General features: G+C 35.4%; 1 pseudogene across 1 annotated transcript; it reads left to right on the top strand.

The window, feature by feature from the left end:
• The first annotated feature begins 6518 nt into the window (after window positions 1–6518).
• Window positions 6519–13679, top strand: LOC149780405 (tereporin-Ca1 pseudogene; annotated as a pseudogene). Its single transcript, XR_016414858.1, has 3 exons — window positions 6519–6561; window positions 7398–7654; window positions 13169–13679. The product of XR_016414858.1 is annotated as a tereporin-Ca1 pseudogene (transcript).
• Window positions 13680–22634: the final 8955 nt, after the last annotated feature.

Genomic DNA, 22634 nt, shown 5'->3' with positions numbered 1-22634 from the left:
GCATTCACCAAAGGAAAAGTCACGGTGAAACTCCATTTTCGAAAACGGTTCTCTCACGACTCGTAAGTCATGTATCCAGTGTACCGAGGGGTTGCTCGACAGCGAGGACACGGTTTAGGAGATATGTTGAAATCAGCCTTTCGTTCGGTGGCCCCGGTGTTGAAACCGATGGTGACACGCGGATTGCACGCCTTGAAAGATGAGGCACTGACACAAGGCAAAGAATTTCTCCAAAATGTCATCATCGACAAACAAAACCCTAAAGAAGCTTTCTTGAGGGCAGGCAGAAATGTCTTGCTGCAAACGGGCAAAGACCTTTTGGACCGACGAGACACATCTATAAATGCCCTGCACGCTACCGAGTCAGGCATTCAGCAAGGACAAGGCAGAAAGAGACGAAGAAGAAAATACCCTTTCACCAGACTTCGAGCTAGAAAGGCAAAGAAAAGAAGAACCGTTCGAGACTTAGACGTTTTCGATTATTGAGAAACAGACAAAAAAATGATGCACCGAGAGTCTTGCGCTTGTTCCAAGTCGGAACTGGACCTGTTTGCCATGCCCCCTACCATGATGACGATGCAAGAATCCCAATGGGTGGAATTTCATCCCGTCTCCTCTTTGACGGATTCCGCTCCCATCGAGTTTGAAATCAAAGGACAACCCGAAGATTACATCGATCTGAATAGCAGTTACCTGTATTTGAAAGTGAAAGTGATCAAAACGGACAACACCAATCCAGGAAGCGATGCTAGAGTAGCTCCTGTCAACAATTTCATGCATTCCTTGTTCAGCGAAGTGGACTTGTACTTGAATAACAAACTGGTCAGCAGCAGCATGGATACTTACCCATATCGTGCCAACTTGGAAAATCTCTTGACGTACGGAAAAGAAGCCAAGAATACTCATCTGGATGCTTGCGTGGTATGGAAACCTGACACAGCAGGTGTAGGCACGTTTAGCGACACAGTCCTGACAGAAGATGACAATCCTCACAATGTGGGGTTTAACGACCGTCGTAAGAAAATTCTGCAAGGGCGAAGTTTAGAACTGATGGATCGTTTGCATTTGGACATGTGGTTACAAGAAAAGTATTTGCTGAACGGGGTGGATATCCGTCTGAGACTGAATCGTAGCAGTGCCGCTTTCCATTTGATGGCCCATGCCAACGAATACAAAACTATCATTCAAGAAGCCCGACTTTACGTGCGTCGTGTGGAATTGTTACCTAAAGTGGGAAACGACATCAGTCAGACGTTGAGCAGAACGACCGCCAAGTATCCGATACGACGCGTAGAAGTGAAAACGTTCACCATTCCCGCTGGACAGCGATCTATGATCGAAGATCATCTGTTCCAAGGACAGTTACCCAAGCGTTTGATTGTTGGTATCGTCAGGAATTCAGCCTTCAACGGAACCCACGATCAAAATCCTTTTGAGTTTCAACATTACAATGTGTCCAAGATTGAAGTCAGTCGCGACGGCAAGACCTTGTGTACCCGACCCTTTGAGCCCAACTTTGGTGTCGCAAAAAATTATTTGAGATCGTACTTGTCCCTGTACGAAGCCACGGGACAGATAGGAACCAACACCAGTCACGGTATTTCGTACGACGATTATGCAGGAGGCTATGCTTTGTGGGGTTTTGATTTCACTCCAGACCAAGGCAGCGACGAGGGACATTTCCACCCTATAAAATCGGGCCAGATTCGTGTGGAACTTCAGTTTGCAAATCCACCTCCAGATCACACAGTGAACGTCCTCCTGTATGCAGAATTCGACAATACCATAGAAATCAACAGTTTGAGAGAAGTCATTCTAGACTATTAGAAGCCATGGAAGACTGTTATCCCTCTTTGCCTAGTGGAGAAACTTTAGACATGAAATGTGAGGAGACCGTGGAAGGAGAATCCCAAGACAAAGACGAAAAGGACATCATGATCAAGTCGAGATGTCCAGAACAAGAACAGCAATTGGTCTCCTACTGTGCTACATACCTGGCAGACACAGTTACGATATGGATGAAGCATGATTACTATGAATGTCAAAACATCAGTCAAGAAGAAAAAATTCAAAGAATATCTGGACGAAGCTTGGAGTCTGTTTAAAAAAGACGTGTTACGTTGGTGGTATAAAGACTTGCGTGAACATTTCTGTCCTCCATTAACGACTCAAGAAATCCATTACATCAAAGCCCTCTTTGACAAATTCAAAGAGAAAGTTGAGATCGAAATTGATCACTTATTATCAGCAAAAGAACATTTAGTGACTTATTTTGATCATGGTTTTTCTAGAAACGATGAGAAAGTAAATCGTTGATTTTGTGACTAGTATGCTTATTTTGTTGTCTTCAGCTAGGAAACGTAGTGTCCATCCATGACTCAATGACTTGCAACAGTGGAAATCACAATTTCATTCACAACGTTGCCAACCCTGTTTAAAGTAGAGTGTAAATTGAAAAAAATGTTTGTCATATGAAAAAAATGTTTGATGTTATATTGTTGGATTATTGTTAAAAAATGTTAGAGTTGTTGGTTAGTGTTAAGTGATTTTGAATAAAAAATGTTGTGTTTTGAAAAAAATGCCTTTGTCTTTTGTTTGACTATAAGAATGTTGATTCATGCACTTTGACTTCTCTCTATCTTTCTCATGACATTCATTAAACGTTGCGAATCGAAAACCGTGGAGGGATGTTTTCCTTCACGTCCGCGCTTTGACTTTAAGAACCGGGGTAGCCTCCAGTCTAACCATCCATTGTTGACTCATCCTCCTATGAAGATGTGCTCCAAACTAGCTAAGCTAAACGAAGCCTACGTGAATTTGCATAGGGTCAGACACAGTCTGATAACGAAGCCAGAAGAAATAGAGAACGTGAGAATGCTAAAAGTCACTGAAGACCTGATCGAAGAGCTCTTCAGAGAAGAAGTGAACAGGGAGAAAGAAGAATGGACAGAGAAGTACAGACTTCAGAGACAGCAGCAACAGCAGCAGCAGCAACCTGAACCTGACAAAGGCTTTGTCGATTGTCGTATCGACACCAAAGAGTTCTACTTCTCTTTCCGAAGAAGCAGACCTATCGCCAGAAAGTCCATCCTGAGAGGACGGAGCATTCTTAGAAACTAAAAGATTGCCATAGCAAACAAAAAAAAAAAAAAAACAGCCCTTTTCAGGGCTACCCAATACTCTAGAAAATAAATAACAATCCAATTGCCAATATGTGTAGGTAGAGTAGTGTGTATATAAACACTGACTCTTTTATAGTGTGAGTGTTTGTGTTTGTGTATATGATTGTGTGCTTGTAAGTGCTCAAGTACGTTGGTGTGGATAAAATATTAAGATCAAGTTTTGTTTTAGGTCCGCGCGTTGTTGGGTTATGATCTAGGTAATATCAATTTTGTGTCTTAGGGGATGTTTTCCTTCACGTCCGCGCTTTTAGTATAACTTAAAAACTAATCGTCAGTTGAGCTACCCATCGTCGACCTGTTAACAGCAAGACAATGAATACAAGGATTGTAAAACTGCTAAAACTCCAGATGCACCTGGAATATGCCAGGCGCATAGTAAATGAACTGTCCGCGGAGGCTATCGTAGAAGAAGCAAGAATAAAGAAGGAAGAGGAGGAGAGAAGAGAGAGGGAAGAGGAGGAAAAGAAAATAGGAGAGAGGATGACTTACAAGATACCAGAGACAGAAGATTGGGGTGCTGAAGCGAATCATCCCGCCTCTGCACTCTCAAGACAAAAAGTAAAAAGAGACTGGAGTCGAAGATGTGTGTGTGGTGCCAGACCAGGAAGGTGCCAGCATTAGATAGGTGCATCTGAAGTTCTAAAACAAACAGCCCTTTTCAGGGCTACACAATACTCTAGAAAAGAAATAACCATCGATTTGCCAATGTGTGTAGGTAGAGTAGTGTGTATATAAACACTGACTCTTTGTGTGTGTGTGTGTGTGTGTGTGTTTGTTTGTAAGCGCTCAAGTACGTTTGTGGGGATAGTAAATTTGGGTTTAATTTTATTGCTTTGCGTGTGTGTGTGTGTGTGTGTGTGTGTGTGTGTGTGTGTGTGTGTGTGTGTGTGTGGATAGTAGATTTGGGGTTAGTTTGTTGCTGATTTAACTTATGTGGATAGTATATTATATGAAATGAGAAAAGTAGGGGATGTTTTCCTTCACGGCCGCGCGTTTTAAGTGATGATCTAGGTAATATCAATTTTAAGTCTTAGGGGGATGTTTTCCATCACGTACGCGCTTTCAGTATAAGAACCCACAGAGTTTGATGTTCGAACCATTCTACGGAATAATAAAAACGAAGATGGTGGTTGCAAGTCAGTTGTTTAACAACTTGGTACATATATACTATTGGATAATGGATAGTATCTATGTAGTGGAGAGACTAGAAAAAGAATGGAAGATAGCAGAGTACCTGTACTACGCTAAATGCCTAAACGTAGCAAAAGAAGTGATAGCAGGAATGATAGAAGAGGAGGAAAAGAGATTGAGAGGTATGATAAATCCCACCTATGTCAGAGTGGGAAGCCTAAAGGAAGCACTTGACAATGCAAGCAAAGTCAGGTGCTTTCTTGAAAATATGTCACATGGGACAGAGTGCTCTTTTGTGGAGAGAGGTCTGGACAGACTGAAGAAAGGAGAGGAGTTGATGAGAAAAGTGATGGAGGTAGAGGTCAAGAAGACTAAAGAGAGATGGAATAAAGAAAGAAAAGATCAGGAAAACAAAAAGAAAGAGGCAGAGTTTGAGCGGCTAAACAACAATTGGATCAAAGTCCAGGAAAAGTTCAGAGCCATGGGTCATCCTGACTGGATAACAGAGGAGAAGAAGAAGAAGAAGAAGAAGAAGAAGAAGAAGAAGAAGAAGAAGAAGAAAGGAATAATGGAAAAAGTGAGATCTTGGTGGAAGAAGTGGAGGAAATAGAAGAAGAAGAAGAAACACAAAGGCCCTTTTCAGGACCACTCCTATTTCTCGAAAAGAGAATGACTTTCAATTGCCTACCCCGGAATTATTATGTTATATATGTGTGTGTGTGTGTGTGTGTGTGTGTGTGTGTGTGTGTGTGTGTTATGTCCCTCTCCCCCTGTTCCCTTTCCATAGACCCATCAGGTCTGGACCCTGTTACAATTCCCCATGTTAAATTCCCCTTGTCGCTAGAGTTGCCCATGCTTTTTTCCCATGTTCAATCCCCTTGAGGCTAGAGTGGCCCAAGACTTTTCTCCATGTTACATTTCCCTTGAGGCTATAGTGGCCCAGGGTTTTTCTCCATGTTAAATTTCCATTGAGGCTATAGTGGCCCAGGGGGGTTCTGTAATGCTAATTCCCATTGAGGCTATAGTGGCCCCCTATACTACTTCTGGCCTAGTCACAATAAAAGTTTATTTTTATCAGTGCAGGTATGAAACACGATTCATTCACGCTGAGTAACATCTCATGGACATACCAATGCGGTGACAAAAGCTACTCAAGCAATTGCATACGTAGCATGTCCTACACTTATAAACCGCACTAATGCTATATACGGGTGAAAAGGTCAGATGAAGTCATCCGTCTGAACTCGGCTTCCAAAGGGAGAGATATTCTTTCACTTCGCTTTTTAGGCAGCTCTGTTTAAAGTATAATGCTGGCTACAAATAGCATGCACTCTTATATGTTCTCAAATAATAAAGGGATTTTATTCTGAAAAAGACAAACCGATGTATATATTGGCATAAATAAATATGGTATAGCATGCATAAGCTTCAATTAGAACCAGACAAAGTAATGTCATGTGGAATATCATGTGTATTCAATACGTTACTTGCTCAGATGAGTTGCTCAAATCGCAAGTCCGAAATAAAGACAGGTAGGCTCAGTACAAGTGAGGGAATTTGGAGGTATTGCTATTTTTGTTTCCACTGTAGTTTGTATTTAAACACTGTTATTTTCTGTCCAGTTGATGATCATCAAAAAGAGTTTCGTTATTCTTTTACGTCAGAGTCATACTGATACATAAATTATAAGAAATGTTTAATATTATATCATTCTAATTTGTGTCTACATAGTACCTACATATATGTATTATATACACAATTTTGTTCACAAACAAAAAACTTTTGTCATATAATCAAATATACAATACATTTCTAGATGATTTCTATTGTATAAATACAATTAGTTATTTATATCAACTCTTATCGAATAAGTTACACAAATCATCTAAATAATACAACTAACTAATTTACAAAGTAATTAGTAACCGCATGACCTGCATACATAACATTTGTACAGAAGCAAACTAGTATTCAAGAAACTAAATGCATCAGTTTCTTTAGTTAATTTCATCTTCGGTCATTGACTGCCGCTTCTACAGCCGATGTGATTAGTCACAATGGTAACGTGACCAGATGAGCTCCCTCGGAACATGTGACCTGTTAAATAAAATACATGTCCAACTAGTGTCACACCGACGTTACTGTGTTCCTCTCAAAGAGACAGAATTGTAGTTGGTGAATAACATCTGCATACTTATATCGACAATGGGTGGACCGTTGGCCTCTTTCATAGGATACCTTGTGTTAGGTAAGTGTCTTGTTTTAAGCCATGGGAGTTATTTCTTTATTAATTAAAAAAGAAATAGACTTATTTGTTATATGTGATAAAGTATTACATGATGGTTGTTTCGCTTATTCAAAAACCAGCATTGTACTTTTAAACAAATTGTGTTCAAGTTTTGAGTATGTCAAAGAAGCCCAACTGAACCGCAAAGCTAAACTTGTTAACGTTCGTCCAAGGTTTCGTGCCTTTACATAGCAACGTCTGAAAATAGTATGAAACAAAATTTGCATCATATCGAACTTTGATACATATGATACATTGGTATTAGGATATTTTCACTCACTCAAACGCCATAACTCTAGGACGCCTGGACACATATAAACAGCGTTATATTTCCATGAAGGTACACTTTAAAACATCATCAAGCTCCGGATCAACATAACCGTAAAACATATGAATAACTGAGACTGGTTAATTTATGAAAATTGACAATATTAGTCACTCAGGGACCACAACGCGAAAACCCAATAAATTATATCCTTCTTTTTAATGTAATGTATATCAAATAAAGGTATCGTAGCCTGCACATGCTTCGATTTAATCTCTCAATGTAGGCCAGACTTATTTTTCTTTAAAAAGTGATATGCAAGAAATATCTCACATAAATTAATAAATCTCATACTATCAAAAAGGTTCGACATCTTGCGCATATGTATCAACACGCAAAGTCAGGGAAAGAATATAGTCCTTAGAATGTTCCAATACAAGACCTAAATATTCGTAATGTCTTAAGAATATATACAATCTCTCATGTAATCTTTTGTGTGCATTATAAGCAGGTCTTATCTCCTCTATTGTAGAAACTACTTTCCGCAGCACATTAGCCGAGATGACTGTGGCGGCTATAGTATCGGCCGCTGCTAGCACAGTGAGCGCAGGTTCGAGCCTAACGGGTACAACGTTGAGTAATCTGATGAATAATAACTACAGGGTTAACTGTGGTATTGAAATAGAAAATTGGACAAGATTTCTTCTTACAGATCCTGTGGTTAAGATCGCCGGTGGAGCATTGTCTATTCCTCCTCGGGGTATACTTCCCTCCAAAAGAGAAGCAATGGTATGTAGTAAGACATCGATAAAATGTTGTATGCGATAAATATATCTAAATCTGAGTCAACCATGGGACACACACGGGGTTGCTAAATAAGGAGAAATAGCTGTATGCGGAAGTTGAGATATGCAGAATAAGTACACAAAGCGATATGAGAAACTGAGATGCGCAGAATAATTACGCATATGAAACATCGAGAGGCACTAAATGGATACTGGTAGAAATTTAAAAGTAGACACTTTATGTCAGCGTATCAATGCAGGCTCAAAGACAATAACAACAGTTATATTTGCATTCCGACGAATTGGTGTCTACCGTACGTCATATCGTAATGGGAGTATGGAGCCTGTCCTTCGATTGTCTGCAAGTGAACATCTCAAACAGGCACACTTGAACATACGAATAAGGTATTCTAGCGTATGATTTTCATCAAATTTCTTATTTTACTGGAATTAAAAGGCTAGATTTGTGAGACCGATTTTATTTGCTGGAAGAGAGCTAATTTGATGTTTACTTCCATATTTCTGCGGCTGTATTTGAAATTAGCCAGACTATTCTGCATCAGCAGCTGCCTCGCTTGGCACTCAACATTAAGATGCTAGTGTTTGGACATGGCAATCATTTGTCCTGTAATATGGCTGGGTGAGACATAATGATATATGTCTGAGACCCACTGCTAGATTAATACAATCTAGGTTGGGGCTTGCACCGGGACAAGGAAATCCTAGTCAAGGTGTTACATTATTTGTCTCCCCTCGAGACTTGCCGAGTGGGAGACATATAATGTAACCCCGCGACTGGGATTTCCTTCTCTAAGTATAAACCCCAACGGTGATTCTTTTTCTCACCCAATAACTTCCTTTAAAATAAAAGAAACTTCTTAGCAGTACACGTGCAAATGTTTACAAGCGGTGCATTAATATAAACATGCTAATGAGGAATGTGTCGTGACTGTGTCATCGTTTTTATGTGTGTGCCAAAACAATAACAACATAAAATGGTTGATGGTATCGAGGTATTATCACATTTAATATATGGATGTGAAATTAAATTAACAATAAATAGTTAATATTCACTACAAGAAAATGTTTCATTTTTATCAGTTTCACTTTATAAAATTGTATTTAAAAAAATGAAACGATACTAGGCCACAGATGTATTGTAGTGTATTATTATAACGAAAAGTTACATGTAGCATGAGTGTCCGTGCTTGGGTTATTCACGGGTAATTAGAGATCAGTGTCACTGGGTCTATCGTATATAACTCTCCCTCTCTTTGGAGGTGGAGAAACTGCTTGTGACCTACTTTTGTTGTAATTAATATTGATTGTAAAATTACCACCCTGTATGAAAGACCCTCCAAATACAAACCCTAGATGACAACCATGTGATGAAGATTCAAGTTCACAATTTCTTGGAAATTTATATTTTCCGTCTTGAAAATATGGCAAGTACTGCTATTAGTAGTGGGATAATTTGCTATATAGAAATTTGTTTGTGGAATAATGTGTGGACGAATAAATGATTCCCTCTGGCTGGTAAGTGCATTATTTGTCATCAAAGATTACATGCACATGTTTCATTCAACTGTGCCACACTGGGGATGTTTAACAAAATTAGAAGAAAGGATGGTTGACATAACACATTTCTGGATGTTATCATGTTTTCTGTAGTTGTCGAGAGAGTTGGGATGTTTGTGGCCAGTGATGTGTATAGCCTGAGTGTCGAGAACATTGTTTTCGATTAGTCTCTGACAGATATTTTCTCACGCTAGAGTTTGTAATGCGTTTAGAAGCCAGATCCGGCAAATTTCCTTTCATAGCAATTTTCTTGATTAGCGAATTAAGCTTTCCGGCACCAACTAGAGCACGTAAACACCATTCCTCATTTAGCCCAGGTACGTGCACGTAAGTTACAGAGATACGGTAAAATGGATTTTCAGGGTTACAAAAATCACTTCGACGTTCGTTCATAAAACATTTGTAGATAGTTACCGGACATCTATCTGGAAATAGAGGGTTAGCGTACATCATTTGGTTTGCCATTTCTCGTGATTTTATGTCCTTCCCTGTGCTCGTCTTCGTCTATCTCTCGTTAAGCTCTAAATAATCTAATTTAAGTCCACAATCCTGCTTTAGTGATACCCCACTTTATGTATCATTCTTCTCTCGCTCCCCGTACACCAAAGTTCAAAGTATTATTAAACCATAAAGTTTTCAGCAAACGTGAAGGTATGAGGAAGCCGAAAAGCGAGTATTTTTTATGTCATCATCAGTTACGGTATCAGCAGTTTTGGGTTTGTTTCCGTTTCCTTTCTTCTTTTAGATATTTCTTAATAGAATTCAGGGCCATAGAGTAATATGCAATTTGATCTGTTTAGTCTCAGATATCTTTCAAAACTTTCCGTCATAATTATAATAAATAATAATTAATTATAAAATGTATTGTATCTAAGGTAACAAATCTCAATCTCTCTCTCTCTCTCTCTCTCTCTCTCTCTCTTTTATCATTTGTCATCCACGTTGTGGAGGGCTTAAATTGCTTTATCAGTAAAGTTCTTTAATTTATAAGGCAATTTACCTTTTGAAACTATGAATAAAATTCTTGTTCATTACATAACATTTTTTGGGTAATTAGTTATTTGTCCTTGCACTCATCCAAAAATTCATTTATCTTTCAACAAATTTATAATATATCAGTTGCGCTATCCAGCATATTTTATTTGCTCAACATCATTCTATAAATTAAATTGTGTGTAATCAGTCAATATGTAGGCAATTTATTTTACCTCTCAATGTCGTTGGCTCCTATTCACTTTCATATATTGAAAGGAGTATCAACGCATAAAGCAATATTTGAGCTGCAACGACCAACGTGGCCTGGCTTATGTGCAGAAATTAATGAAATATAAGAAAAGGATACAAAGGATATGTGTATCCACTCCCTTTTTTATCGCCATACACCAATGGAGCTGTGGAAAAGACACACATACACACACACACACACATACACACACACACACACACACACACACACACACACACACACACATAAATATATATATATATATATATATATATATATATATATATATATATATATATATATATATATATATATATATATATGAGCCCCGAGTGGCTGAGTGGTCTAAAGCGCACTCCGATACGGATCACTGCGATCTAACCTCTGCGTGGATTCGATTCTCGGATTCGGCTAATGTGGGTATGTGAGAAAGCTTGCCAGTAGCTTCTCGTTGGTTGGTGGTTCTTTCCGGGTTCTTCCTCCACCATTAATACTTGTCGCCATGTATAGCCTATCGTGTGCTGAAAAATGGCGTTAAATCCTGTAACAACAACAACTATATATATATATATATATATATATATATATATATATATATATATGGATTTATAGTGTTGGTAACAAGCAATTTTGTATACCAATACTTTTAATATATGGCGCTATAATGGGCATATATAAACAGTATTACAATTGTGTGCTGTTGATTCTAGGCCTATATATGAGTGCTGTTATTTCCACTCATTAATCATTAGTAACGTATGAAAATAACGACAGCAAGTTATAATAATCACCCTTTTCTAAATCAAGGTAGTATTGTACACAATTTCATCGCAATCCTTTCTTCATTCCGTTCCCTTCCCTCTCATGCATAATGGACAAAATACGCAGAAATATGGAGTGAGGGAGAAAAATAATTTAGGCTGGATAAAAGTCTTGAAACTTAACGTACACCAGATAACTTACAAGAATATGGTTTGTCGTAAATGTATGTGCACACTTTCCTTGGGATTTAACTAGTGTTTATGTAATCAATGCTATTAAGTTGAAATAGTCCTTCGACATTATACGGTCCATGTTTTGGTTACGAGGCACACATAAAGTAATGTACTTAATGCTTTGTTGTTGCATTTGTTTTGTAGTTTCTTAAGCCGATTAATATGTTCTAAAAATAGATTACTATTATTAATTAAATATGAAAATGGCAAAGGCATCTCTCTCTCTCTCTCTCTCTCTGGACCATTCTAGTAAATTCGGGCTAAAATCCACGAAACGACGTGCGTACAGGATTTCCACCTATTTCACACGCCATTGTCTCTGAACCTAAAAATGACGGCAAATACTAAGTCAAATCGAATAAAGAAAAAGAAGAGAGAGAGAACATTAAGATAATATAATTACATCTTGATGGCTAGTTATTTCGCCATTTTTTATTTATTCCACACTTATTTAAATGCGCTTGTACGTGAATGGCTGAGCATTCAGTGTTCAAAAAGCTAACCGTGTGTTTGTAATGCTATATTGTTTTCATTAGGACCATCTTTCCTGTTTAAATCATAAGTGTGTCTAATATTGATTTAAAAAATGTGAATAAAAATAGAAACCCTACAAAGAAAACAATCAACTTATCATCTTTTCAATAATGAGTGTGAAGAGTCACAAACATCACAAACAAGCGAAGGCAGTCGGCAGGGATGAGAGCAGTTCATTCATTCCGTCAACACACAGTTATCTATAGTCAATCTTAACTCATTTTCAAGGACTAATATGCATATTTGTATGTGATATAAATAAAATATATGTATAGTATGTACGTTGTATTAATGATATACCACTCGTATAAATTTTTCATTAAAAAGAAACGGGGCAAGCTTGGTTTCCTTTTAATGAAAATGTATACATGTCGTGGTACATCACCGACACAATGTAAATACTATATATATATATTACCTTCCCGTCGTTTGCATTGACGTTGATGTATATGTCATCAGAGTTAACTTTCTGAGTTTGCTGCATTTGCGTCATTGATATTTCTTGAGTCCGCATTGAAAATCACGGAAGCCAAATTACGGTCTGGCACTCAGATACACCCTGATGTTTACAATTACAAAGTTTCCTATGTATTATATAGTCACCCGTGTAGACAAGGCATTGTTTTTATACGAAGGCATGTCTCTGTATTATATGAGCGACGGTGAAATCACTATATATGGATAATATTTCTAACACGTATATGTTATGATAATTGTATAGAAATATAATGATAAAGAAAATATTGAATGGGGAAATGTAAATATGATTTAATAATAATAATAATAATAATAATATCTCGTGCATTGATTTGCCATAATCAACTAAAATATACATGTATATGCAGGTGTATATGTATTTGAAACAATGAGACAAGTTACATGAAATTTTTGAAGTGATATTTTACATTCAACTTGAAGAAATATTTAAAACGACATGTACATTTTAATCACTGATTACCATTTTACATATACACATAATGAACATGAATGTAATGTATCGCTTTGAAAGCAATGTATCTGCCACCATTAATTTCCATTCCCTGTCTAATAAGTTAAAAAAAATGCAATTCGTTTTAACAAAAATACACCTATTTACATACATTTTTGTTTAAATTAGATCCAGAGAATTTTACATTATCATGTTTTCACAAAACTCAGAATTTACGTGCTATTTCCATTTTAACAGGTTGCTCGAAAGACGGCAGACACCGCAACAGGGACGTACGGAACAGTGTCATGGTTGGTCGAAGAGGAATCTCGCCGAATTGTTATAATGTGGTCAGCACCTTACGACTTTAGTTTCTTCAGCAATTGGCTCAGCGTAGGCATAACATCTCCAGGCGAGACATTCAATGCTCAAGGAAATGAGTGGTTCTACCAGATGTACTATGGTACAAGTTCTAGGTCTCTTGGATTCGTCAGGAGCGAGTATTACTGGGAATCAAATCCAGTGATATATCAGGATGACCTAATTCAATTATCAGGGTCAATGTCAACAGATCACCAGGCACAAGTGAAAATAACCGTTCGTCCGGTCAATGTTTCAAATTTAGCCGCTCCTATAAAAGCGATTCTTGAGTACTAACGGAAAGGTCGTTCAAACTCGAAAGATAGAAAATACCAAAATAGAACAATTAATTTAATTAGCGATGTAAACAAGCAAGTTATTAATGAAAGATGTGGTCAATCATTATTGCTCTCACAACCTCTCAAATTAAAACGTATTCACGATCATAATATTTTCCTGATACATATGGTTATGCCAGGTAAGAAAAATATTTTCTCTTAAGCAATGCAATTTTTTGTGTTGTAACCAATTTTATGTTTGTCATACGGTGTAAAGAAACTTCAGAACAATGCTGGTCCAGTGGTATTTGTTAGGAGTCAAATTATAATATTTTAAATATAAATAATTCAGACAAACTTAAGAAAGCCATCCAAACAAAGCAAGATTAAGTCAACTAAACCAGACATTGTAGCTTATGAATTATATCCGAAGAATATTTTAATTCAAAAAAGGGAAGTTGCAATCATGTTCTCCATATTTTCTCAAATTTTAAAGTATTTTACTATAACATTACAATATTTATATTTCTGCATTCATTTATGAAAATAACACATGCCTATGAAATAAACATACATATAATATCCTGTTAGCAACATAATACAAAGATATCAGACGTAAAAAGAAATAAGTATTCGACGCAATGTATATTAAGACACACACGAAACAACTGTAAAATAAAATCCCTAGATTAATTATCATAATAGTTGATTAGTATCGCTTATATCATTGCTATTGTTTCTTGTTTAAACAAAGGTAAAGTCAGTCGATAACTTTAAGGATATTTTATGTTCAAATTTTGAATAGATTCTCAAACAAATTTCGTTTTCAGAGTTAATTCATTAAACTTAGTGTGACCATATGATTCCTTACAAAGAATGTTCCTGAGATACATAAACATTCACGGAACCATCTCTAACCGTTTACCTGATAAAATGAATATTGTTTCACCGCAAATACTAGAGATATACTCAAATTTATGATCTACAATGTAACCTTTAAACAAAACTGCCAATATCTTTTAGGATTCATACTCTAAACTGAAAGCACTACAATATGCTCAAACGGCTACCCGTTAATTTAAACGATTTTTATTTCATAATTTGTTATATAGAAATTACAAGATGTATAATAAAAAATATCAAAGTACTAGAACGAAAGCCAAGGGTTTGAAATGTTCTCCTTTATTGATAAAAAGTTCCATATACGCATGAATATCTGGCGGATAAATTTGAGTTGTTATGACCGATATGTTAAACTGTTCAATAGTCAAAGTGAATCGGGTTTTGCTTAACCAAGGAAACCACGAAGAGCATTATAAATGTATGCATCAAAGCAAACTTGTTTGAAGTTTCAATGATTTATAGCAAACATCAATATTTGAGAATGTTTACTCCACATGGAATCGGTATATCGGTATACAAATATTCATTCGTAGTTAAAACATTGTGTGTGGGACTGATGACATTCGAAAAGTCATCTTTGGTAATAACTCCAGACGAAAAAGAAGTGATGTCTGATTGCTGCAATTCAACATCTACTAAGAGGTGACATGAGCGTATTATTTCTAAATAACTGCTAATGAATTTCTTTTTACCTCAGTAAGATATGAAGAATTTGATGTTGTATTCTAGTTCAGTATTATCACATTCCTATATGGGCATCGTCATTATTGAAGTTGTTAATGGACTCTTTTAGACGAGTATAGAAATATAAAATTTTATATTCTCGAATGAATACGGAAGGAGGTCATTAGCAATAAAGATTGTTATAACTTGCATTAACTGAAAGTGTTTTGCATTACCCACTTTGTAGAGAGCAATATCGCTAACAGCTGGCTGATGTGGGATGGGGGTGATTGAACCATTTGATATTTTGTGTAATATCATTTAAAATGTATTCATTTTGGACACAAGTAATAGACACTTTATTGTAGGTTATAATGAGGTTGCTTCCGACATTTCAGGACAAAATTTAAAGACTAAAATAACACATTTTGCCAGACTAATTAATATAGCATAGTGCATAATAAATGGAGACATGTGAAATTAAATGTAATGTGAAAGGCAAGCAAGCAAAAAACTTTAAACATGTAGATTTAAGGTGACTTTGGAGTTTAGTTAACTATTACAAAACCTCAGTTGATACATGAAGTGGGTTTCTGGGTAAATTAAGACCCCCACTACTCCATCTCGAAAAAACCCATTTCATTAACGAATAATCTGCTGCGCATCTTGAACTACAATGAAGTAAACGAAGGGTATAGATGAATTACATGCATACTAAAACGCAGGCTAGGCTTTACTTTAAAACAATCTAACTATAAAGACATGAAGTAGAAGGGTACTTCCAAAAAGATATTAACTACACGTAGATGGTGTACTGATGGATATAACTAAAGTCTTTCCCCATGTCTGCCTGATTATAATGTTAACTGCTAATTGTAAGCAACGGGTTACATTTCGTCGGATACCTCATGTAAAAATCTTATTGATCCATCTGAACAATGGAAATGTAAACAGCAAAATAAATTGTTTCTTTATTTTGCTCCCGCGAACTTTGACGTACTGATTGGCACAATTGTAAGCGAATAAACTTCTCATCAACCGTGTCACTGTGAACACACTGCAATCTAACCATCACACATGTTTAGATCTGTCCACTTAAATAAGATATTTTTGAATGAAACCTCTTGTCAACTTTACTGACGATATAACTGCGATAAAAGGTCCCGATTTCTAGAAATTTATATTCGTACAAACGCAGTTTGATACACACGTGAAACAAAATTCTGGTTGGAGACCGTTAATCCAACTAAACAACTTAAGTTATATCAATTAGTACTCCATCTACGAGTTGTTTGTGTCAATAGCTTTCTTACAGTCCTCTCATTCTGGTAATGCCATAGATGATACATTGAAAGCTTTACCTTAGAAGCTCAAATCGTTACATGCGTGTTATTTAAAACTTAGTTTGTACGTTAAGATCATAACCAGTAAATTACGGAGTACTAATCTGAAATTTCGCCGAGAGAATAACAGTTTAATCAATGTTGAAAGTGTGCAAGACGGTTTATATTCAGAGTTGAATAGGTCCGATTTAATATTTTTCTGAATTTATGATGACCATCTCAAAACGTAGGATGTTTCGGAATGCTTATTGTAATTTTCTTATGGACACTTTGCATAGAATGACTCATGTTCCAATGGGATAGAGAAATAGCATACAGGCTAGAAAATATTCCCGGAATCTGCTAACAATAAAGATTAGCAACTACAATGACTATGATCCCATACTAAATAATATACGGCAAATCATTTCACGACAAAATCTGATGAGAATCGAAGCAGATTCTTAAGCGTTTCAAAGACGAACTAAGACCCTTGTTTGACTACTTGACTCGGTTTACACAGAGGGTATATTTTCTTCCACGAATTTCGACAAGTGTGTCATGAGACACGTACATAAATGACAAAGGTAGTGATAAGATTACACCAGTTCGTTAACGTAACGTTCTAAGGCAGAATGCCACCTAACAGTTATGTGCATAAAATATTTTAAGTATGAATACCTCAGTCTCTTAAGATAGCGATAACATTTATGAAACTGCCGAAAAAGAGTCTCTCTGCTCAAGGGACATAATCTCTTCATATCAGGGAATTTCTTAATCCAAGTAGGATGCAGACCATAACCCCTACAGTATACATAATTTTTACGATACATATGTTAAACTAATAGTCTGTGTTTCGAATACAGAATTCGTAGATTAAAACAATTACACTGATGTTGAACTAATACATTACGTTTTTAATATTTTAACTCATTTAAAATTTCCTTAAACTAAACCTGAATATGCCCTGCATCCAAATCTCAGTTTAACTCTTTCAAAAACTCACTAAAAATGAAGGAACATGCCCTGTATCCAAATCACCCTTTAATTCAATCAAAATCTTCATACACTATAACTGAACATACACTGCATAATAATCCGTGATTAACTCTTTCAAAATCTCCATTCACTATAATTTAACAGACACTGCATGCCAATCTTTGTTTTACTCATTTCAGTTTCTTTGCACTATAAATGAACCGTCCCTGCATCCAAAATCTTTTATTCTTGCATGCAGTTTTAACGACATATATTTCTCTATATGCAAGGAGGAATGTGGTTGAATCATCCTAAATGAATGTTTAAAACGTCTCACATCATCCTTTTTATTAATTTCAATTTCCTTGGCATCTTTCTTTTGTAGTAACACATTTTTGAATCGCTTAAGTTGTATATCATGTGGCTCCTACCTAAACCGAGACTGCAGGTTCCTGTCAAACCGACACAACGTTGAGAGACCGTCTGAATAATGGTTACAGCTCCACATAAGACAAACGTATTTTTCCTCTATAATGGATTACTATATTGTCTGCCCGTCCTTATTATATTTTACCGACGGAAAAAAACAATAGTTAGTAGAAAGATTAAGATGTAATACTGTATACGACAAATCTCTCTACAGGATGTATATGAGAAAGAACAAGTTCTGCTGAATAAAGGAAACATCTATTGAAGGAAGGTAATATATATATATATATATATATATATATATATATATATATATATATATATATATATATATATATATATATATATATATAATGTGGACATTGTTGGATAATGTTGCAAGTTAAAAGTAGACTCCTTTTTCACAGCAGCATTGCAGGCTTACACAGAATGACAGAATGACAAAGATCATCTACGTTATTTTAAATTGTGATATCAATGGTGGGGGAGGATGTCTGTCGTAGCTTTGAGAGTTTTAGTGATGTCTAGCACTGCGGCATATGACGTGTAGCATCATATCAAACCTATTCACATTATCCTGACACCAGGTCGACCAGCCCTAATTCTAACCTCCTGAGTGCCAAGCAAGACAGTTGTTGGTACCGGCCACATCATTGGCGGATGCCCTGAATTATAGTAGTCTAAAGAGTAGAGCAGCTCCCAAATTGGCGTCATAGGCGATTTGTGCCTCGATCAAAGTAGAACCACCAGTTAGAGTTATAATAAATGTCCACTTGCAACTTAAATAAAGTCAAGAGACAGTTTATATTCTTTTAAAAGCTTTGCTATTGTGGGATAAGAATATGATTTATTTCATAACCAAGACGATATTAATTTGTACAACACTGAAAACAAAAAAGAATTGTCCGGTAACTGTCGGGTCAAAACTTCTTTCCCATTCCCTTTGTACCTTTCCCATTCCCTTTGTACCTTCCCCATTCCATTTGTACTTTTCCCATTCCCTTTGTACAAGGGCACGGTAAGATACTGTGGTTCCTGTATATACATCATGTGTAAAAATATCGAGTTGGACCATTACAATTGTATTATGTATATACCTATGTATAAAATAGAGTCAGACAATTAGCTTTGGACATTTTACTCTTGTTCATTATCTTCATGAAACCATTTTCTCTATTTTCTGGTGAGTAAGTTGAGCATGCTTACAATTATATCCAGTTGCTTTTAGTCAGAATGGGACAACTTAACAGTATTTCCAAACTGTTGTCTTACAAAATTGTCTGACAGATGTTTGCATACGGAATGCATACACGTTTGTGCTGTCAGATACTCTCAGTGGTTTGCCACCATAAGACTGATCGTGATTCTTCCCCTTCTCTCTTTTAATATTGGTCTTAGCTGTATTAATTGTAGAACGAGGCCCTACGCTGGAATTTCATGACCGGTATGTAATATTACAAGTATAACTATGTCTGTATTATTTGCAGCTGTATCTATGTTAAGACATATTTTTTAACAAATAATATATATGGTCATATAAAGGACCGTAACTTTGAAGAACTCATAGACTTGATACAAAATCTTCCTTCCAATGAAACATGTACAGATAGATATCAAGTATACGATTGTTTTTACATACACTTCATAGAATTTGTCAACAACATATTCAGAGAATTTGTATTATCGTAGCACTTACATGGAATCCTTGGATTAATTCTCAATTTTACATGGCGATGAGACTTAAGGAATGCGTGTCAAGCATAGTTTTATTTACAAATAAAAAAGAATTATAGAGTTAAAGAGTGTAAGAGGATAATGCATGTCAGAAATAGCATTGATAGCATATCTAATTTTTGTACAAATATGACCGGAGAATCTGATTACATTTCCAATAGAATGCTAAAACAAAATGTTGTCTGGGATTTAAATTCCAAAGCTTTCAGCGTTTCAATATTGTCTTCGTTTTGGATTCTTCCGCTTGTCAGTGGAAATAGCCTGTGTTAAAAAAATGTATTCAAATATGGATCTCATTCATCACACTATCGAAAATGATATTCTGTTTTCTCTGGAATATCTAGGAATGAAATGTCTTGAAAATGTTTGCAATCATCTTTAGTCTAATCAACCATTTTGTAAATGCCAGAATGGAATAATCCCCAGTAATCCAGTAATTCTACTGATTAAATACCAGTCTGGAATAATCCCCAGTAATTTAGTAATTGTAATGATTAAATACCAATATGGCATAATAGTAAGTCATTCTTCTGTTCAACTTCCAATCTGGCATAAAGCCTTGTCAATTTACTGTTCATCAGTGAATTGAAATGTATAATAAATTTGCATCATGATAAAGATATGAAATGTGTATTCTTTTGTGATATTTACATCCATGTCATGGTCTTTGGCACAGATGCCTGATTCACAAACATTTTGCCAATGGTATAGGAAACACATTATTTAATTGATTCATGAACACTATGTAAAGAAGTCGTATTTGCATTTATACATTTAAACATCACACATAAATCCAGCCTCAGTATATGGTTTTCGGAGAACTTTCTTATTCGATATTATGTTATATAATATTATATTATAATATATTATATTATATTATTTTATGTTATGTTATGTTATGCTATTTTGTGTTGTATTGTGTAATATTATATTATATTATTATTATATTATATTATATTATATTATATTATATTATATGTGTGTGTAAATGTGTAATGGCTAGCGCCATTATAGGTCTAAAGCGTTCATTTACAGATGACTCAACTTGTTATAGACCTATTACGGTATATGATGTAAATTAGTGTGATCAATCAGGACAAGCTTCGTTGATTTCAATTAGCAATGGTATTCGAACTAGTTCTTACAAATTTAATTATAAAAGACTTCATGCTTAATTATAACATAAATCCTAAATTAAAAATGAATCAAATTAGTGTCATTTTCGTCGGTAACCACATAAATTATGTCATTGGAAATGGATATTACAGTCGAGGACGTACTTGTAAATAGACAGTACAATCATGGGACTAATAGTATATTAATAGTACAATAATGGTCCTACTTGTACATGGACAGTACAATCAATGGTCTACTTGTAAATGGACAATGCAATAATGGGCCTCCTTGTCAATGGACGGTAAAATCATGGGCCTACTTGTAAATGGACAGTACAATCATGGGCCAAATTGTAAAAAAAAAGTACATACAAATGATGTTATTACTGATCATGCTCCAAAGTTTACATGAACACTATCGATGTCGACAATAAAAAAAAAAAAGCTTTGGACATTCGTTAGTCCCGTACTTGAATGTGTTTGAGACGTGTATACTAATTTATATGATTTTGATTCGTGCAGACTATTTTTTGTAAATTCAAATCAAAGAGGTCATTATACTTAAAGGCTTTTCTCTTTGCTTCGAAACTTTTAAATAAAGAATACATTATTACAAATCAATTTAGTACTGTAAATATGGTAGTATAATATCTCGTGCATTTCTCGGAAATTTTTCCTCCTTATTTAGAAAAAGTATCCAATTACTCTCTGTATGATTGCCAATAAGCGACAGATTGCCCCGTTCTAGGACCGAACGTTTTTCTACATATGTCGTTTCTATATCATTTAAATGATGAAACAAACGGCATCAATGAATATAATCTCACTTATAATGAATTAATACCGAAACTAACACATATTTATATTCTGGAAATTACTTGATTTAGCCAATCCTATTTAGGTTTTACTTACTGCATGCTATCAATAATTGTATATTCTTCCTTGTCAACGTAATACTTCATTCTTCGTCTCTTTCTCTTCCTATTCTATCCCATTTGATTCGCTATAATTTATTTACTATTGCCATATTAAGCATCTATTGTACATTCATCAACATTAGCTTGGTGCCTCCTCTTTTACCTACATATACATGAATACAAATTTTGTAACGAAGATGACCCTCTTTTTAAAATAATAATTTTGTAACAAAGATGACCCTCTTTTTAAAATAATAATTTTGTAACAAAGATGACCCTCTTGTACCGAGCTATTATTGAATAATAATTTTGTAACGAAGATGACCCTCTTGTACCTAGCTATTAAAGAAAACAAATTTTGTAACGAAAATAACCTTCTTGTACCTAGCTATTAAAGAATACAAATTTTGTAACGAAGATGACCTTCTTGTACCTAGCTATTAAAGAATAATAATTTTGTAACAAAGATGACCCTCTTGTACCGAGCTATTATTGAATAATAATTTTGTAACGAAGATGACCCTCTTGTACCTAGCTATTAAAGAAAACAAATTTTGTAACGAAAATAACCTTCTTGTACCTAGCTATTAAAGAATACAAATTTTGTAACGAAGATGACCTTCTTGTACCTAGCTATTAAAGAATACAAATTTTGTAACGAAGATGACCTTCTTGTACCTAGCTATTAAAGAATACAAATTTTGTAACGAAGATGACCTTTTTATACCTAGCTATTAAAGAATACAAATTTTGTAACGAAGATGACCTTTTTGTACCTAGCTGTTAAAGAATACAAATTTTGTAACGAAGATGACCTTCTTGTACCTAACTATTAAAGAATACAAATTTTGTAACGAAGATGACCTTCTTGTACCTAGCTATTAAAGAATACAAATTTTGTAACGAAGATGACCTTCTTGTACCTAGCTATTAAAGAATACAAATTTTGTAACGAAGATGACCTTCTTGTACCTAGCTATTAAAGAATACAAATTTTGTAACGAAGATGACCTTCTTGTACCTAG

Source organism: Sinohyriopsis cumingii, chromosome 16, assembly GCF_028554795.1.
Source record: "Sinohyriopsis cumingii isolate HCF-2022 chromosome 16, ASM2855479v2, whole genome shotgun sequence".
NCBI classification, from domain to species: Eukaryota; Metazoa; Mollusca; class Bivalvia; order Unionida; family Unionidae; genus Sinohyriopsis; species Sinohyriopsis cumingii.
This window is presented reverse-complemented; position numbering and strand designations above follow the sequence as displayed.